Here is a 5,056-nt window from a genome sequence, read left to right as displayed (position 1 = left end):
TGAATAATCCAAATGAAGGTCACATACCCTTCATTTTTATCGAATGTGCATCCATGAGCAAACACCACTTAAACAATGAGGATATCCAATCCCCATTAATTTTAAATGCTCAACCTTGAGCATTTGCACGCTAGAAGGTTAACCATCTTCCAAGGTTTATGAAAAATAATTTTCATGTCCTTAAAGAGTAAATCCCCCTAAAGACATGGTCGGGAACTTCTATCATTGCACCAACAATGACTTGGAATCCCTAAACCTTTAGGAAACCCAAATTTTGAAGTTTTGAGGTTCAAAAATTCAAAATTGAAACCAAACCTCAACCTAAACTTCAACTTAGTCTTCCTCAACCAATCCATCCTTGTTTTCAACATGAAAACACCTCTTTTATGCATACACATGTATTTTAAGGGGTTAGGAATGGTTTCCTAGACTAAACTTGGTTTGGAATGCTGAAATCAGGCTTTCCCAGCCAAAATCAGCTTCCTCAATCGATTAGAGTTGGGTCCCAATCGATTGAACCAGCTTGAATCGATCCACTGATCGATTCAGGAGGGCTGGATCGATCGGTGGATCGATCCAGGAAGCTTCTGTTCGCGAGAAGCTTGCTCTCAATCGATCACCTGATCGATTAAGACCCTTCAATCGATCGGGTGATCGATTGAATGCCTGATAGTTCTGAAATTCACTTGCGGTGAATTTCAGAAACTCCCCAAAAATTCCCTAAAATTCTAAAACTCATGAAAATTTGTGTAGACACTATTTAAGGCATATATTACCATGGAAAAATAGTTTTATAAGAAAATACTTCATATTTTCCAAGATTGACACAAACTTGAAAACTTGTAAAAACTTTAGTATTTTCTTCCAAGTTTGTGCTTAACTTTTCAATGGTGATTACTATCAATAGATGACCTTCACCAAGGTTTTCCAAAAATATTTAAAAAGATTTTCAAAACCAATATCCCACCATGTTCCTTGGGCTTAATGCACATGATTTGTACATTAGCTTTCCCAATGATGGGAAAACACATAACTATGTGTTTTGATGAACTTAAAACTCAAAAGAATGCACTACATCAACATCTTGAGTTTTGTTCATCATCCTAACATCTCACTTGTATCTAATGTGCACTCAAACACATACAAGTCACCTCATGGGTCTTTGTGAGATGTAAAGTTTGGTTTTGCCCTAATCTAGGGATCATGCATATCTATCTAGGCATTTTTGAATTATAGACATCCACCAAGGATGTCACTTGTTAATTAATGCCATTAGTCCTTCATAAACAAGGAATTAAAATGAAGCATGATGATGTTATGGCATACATCAACAAGAAATAATTCTCAAAAGAAAACTTCGTATAACTATATGATGTATGGATGACATGACATGGTATTTTTGTGTTTTTCATAATAAGGCATGAGTGCAAACACAAATAAGTAAATATGATGTCATGGCATTTTATGGGCAAGCAAAGCATGGCAAGTTAGCATAGATAAAATACCTAGATTACCTACCTAAGTATCTTTACCCCTTAGCTAACTTAAAAACTTAAACCCTAGATTGCCCACTATTTCCCAAGAAGATATCAAAAACCAAATTTGACATTTCGTTTGCTTTTCCTACTTTGTGCCAATTTAAATTAAGCATATTCCTCAAATTTTGGCACAATTTACTTTTTTAAAGAGTAATCAATTGAGTTAAGACTTAAATTTGTCTTTTACTTTCTAAGAACATACCAAACTCCCAACTTGGTAGTTCTTATTATTTTCTTAAATTGTGTCATTTAAAATTTCATCCAATTTCTCAAAATATGACACATTTTACTCTTTCCAAGAGTAAACCCTTTATCCTTTTCATTTTCAAAAGTTAATAATAACCTTGAAAATGCTCCTTGAGTGTCAACTTCATCATGATCGGGTTAACTACCCTTCCACTTAGAGTTGACACTCTCTAACCCATCTATGGACCCAAAACCTATTGGTGCTCCTTGGATGCTCTAGGTACTCACTAGGGATAACTTCCCTAGATACCTTCCTAGTGACCTTGTTTGACTTCTTAGAAGCCTTGGTCACATTTTCTAGGTCAACCCTAGGGATTGCTTCCCTTGTGACCTTTTTAGTGACTTTCTTAGACTTCTTAGAAGTCTTAGTCACATTTGTCACAAAAATATTCTTAGGGATGACCTCCCTAGTATTTTTGGCTTGCCCACTAGGCCTAGGGTTGGTTCCATAACTATATGGAACCCTATGGTAAGAAATTACATCCTTCTTGGTTTTAGGTTTGTATCCCAAACCCTTATGACCATTGGATGACTTTGATACTTCTAGACCTAGGTTTTGACTCTTGGACCCTTGTGTCATATTTGTGATTTTTCTAAGAGTCCTCTCTAATTTGTCAAGTCTTGACCTTATTCTTCGACCTTAGGTTTTTCACTAACACCTTGATTTTTCTTCTTCTTAGGCAAATACCTAGAATCCTTAGGGTTCATGCCTAAATTCCTATTTACCTTTCTAAACCTAGGTTGAGAGGTTTTAGTATGATAAGCTACATGATTTTCCTTAACTTTATCATGCCTCTTATTTTCATGGTAAATAGCATTGAAATGATATAAATTAGAACTATCATGCTTTTTACCATTATTTAAGGGGATAGTTTTAAAGAATGATACCTTCCTTTTTACCTTAGAGGCCCCCCCTTGAGTTGAGCTTCCTCCTTGAGCCTTGACCGCTTTCTTCCCCTTAGGACATTGACTCCGGTAATGTCCCTTTTGATTGCACAAAAAGCACACAATGTGCTCCTTGCTTTTTTGTGCCACTTGGCCCTTCTTCTTGGCCAATTTAGGGCATTTACTTTTGTAATGCCTTTTTTCCCTACACTCAAAACAAATGATATGATTTTTGTTATTTTCTATTGAAATTGTTATACCTTTGCTTGTAGGGGTGACATCTTCTCCTTTTGATCCGGAGGTAGAAGCTTCCTCTTGATCCGAACTTGATACTCCTCCAATAGATTTGTCTTGACTTGTGGAGGTGGAGGCTTCTTCATCCTCTTCTTCTCTTGACCCGGATGTGAGGACTTCTCCTTCTTCTTGATCCGGTGTCATCGAAAATTACTCCCTCTCAATCCTAGAGGTGGAGGCTTCCTCATCCTCATCTTGTACATGAAACAAGGAGTATGCTCCCTCCTTGCCTTCTTCATTGCATTCTTTTGAAGATGAAGCTTCTTGGACTTCCTCTTCTTCGGAAGTCGAGCATTTCTCAACTTCGGAATTCTCCTCCTCTTGGTCTTGCTCCAATGAGTCACCCTCTTTGGATTCCTCTTGATTTGGTACAGTGGAAGGTTCTTCATGGAGCTTAGCCAACTTGTTCCAAAGCTCTTTGGCATCTTCATATTGTCCAATTTTGCATAGAATTATACTAGGCAATAAATTAACCAATAATTTGGTTACCTTATCATTTGCTTCGCACCTTTGGACTTGCTCCGGGCTCCATTTGCTCCTCTTGAGAACTTTGCCCTTTGAATTCGTTGGAGCTTCGAAGCCTTCCATAAGAGCAAACCATTGCTCTATCTCCACCATTAAGAAGTTTTTGATCCTTGATTTCCAAAGATCGAAGCTTGTAGATGTGTACGGTGGAGCCACCCTTGTGTCAAATCCAAATCCATCTTGTAATTGCATCTTGAAGTTGAGCTTCTTGAATTCTTTGACTTTGATAATTTTGCTCCAACTTCTTCACCCTCTAGATCTTCTTGTTATGTTTGCCCCTTCCGGCGATGATTCCGGTGAAGAGCGACCTTGCTCTGATACCACTTGTTGGGACCAAAATGTAGCTAGAGGGGGGTGAATAGCTCGTCGCGTGCTCGTGGTCAGCGTTGCTTGTTTCTTCAAAGATGTGCAGCGGAAATATACAAGAAACAACACACACAAAGCTAACAAGTAGATTTACTTGGTATCCACCTCCAAAGGAGGTGACTAGTCCAAGGACACACTCACACACACCTCCACTAAGAAAATCCTCCTTTATGGTAACTACCAAAGGCGAAGAAGCCCTACAAGTTCACACTACAAGAAGAAAAGGAAAGGGAAACAAAATACAGCACAAGCTTACAAGAAAACCCTAACTCTAGCTTTCTTCTTCAACTGTAGATCCGCCTCTTGACTTGGAAAACCTCCAAGAACCTTCAAGAACTGGCGATCAAACTTTGTGGAGAAGCTGTGGGAGCGCAGTAGTGATCTGAGATGAATCGGTGAAGTTCTGCTGAAGGAATCGAACGCCTGTAGCTAAATACGACGCCAACGGTCGGATCCCGATCGATTGGATTGCTCCCAATCGATCAGGGAGGCTTTGGATCGATCAACCGATCGATCCAGAGTGCCTTTGTGCTCTCAGGAATTGCTTGGATCGATCGGCTGATCGATCCAAGGCTTATCGTGCGAAGATCGCATTTCCCAATCGATCCACTGATCGATTGGGGACTCTAGATCGATCGTCTGATCGATCCAGCGTTGTTCTGTGCGATCGCGCACTCATCCCAATCGATCCACTGATCGATTGGAAAGAGGCTTGTCGCGAAGACTCTCCCAATCGATCGGCCGATTGATTGGGCATGAGCCAATCGATCGGCTGATCGATCCAGCTCATGATTTTCTTCCAAAATCAAGTCTAAAGCCTCCTAAACCAACATCTGGTCAACTATGACCTGTTGGTTCATCGTGCCTAGCATCCGGTCACCCTTGACCTGCTAGGACTCCCTCACCAAGTGTCCGGTCAATCCCTTTGACCTACTTGGACTTTTCTCCTTGTGCTAAGTATCCAGTTAATCCCTTTGACCTACTTGGACTTTCACCAGATGTCTGGTCAACCTTGATCCATCTGGATTTTCTTGTGCCTGGCTTCACTCACCAGGACTTCCCTTCTGCCTAGTTTCACTCATTAGGACTTCTCATCTGCCTGGCTTCACTCACCAGGACTTTCCTTCTGCCTGGCTTCATTCACCAGGACTTCCCTTCTGCCTAGCTTCACTCACTAGGACTTCTCATCTGCCTGGCTTCAC

Source organism: Zingiber officinale, chromosome 2A (assembly GCF_018446385.1).
Source record: "Zingiber officinale cultivar Zhangliang chromosome 2A, Zo_v1.1, whole genome shotgun sequence".
NCBI lineage: Eukaryota > Viridiplantae > Streptophyta > Magnoliopsida > Zingiberales > Zingiberaceae > Zingiber > Zingiber officinale.
The sequence above is the reverse complement of the archived record's forward strand: the minus strand, read 5'-3'. Positions refer to the sequence as shown.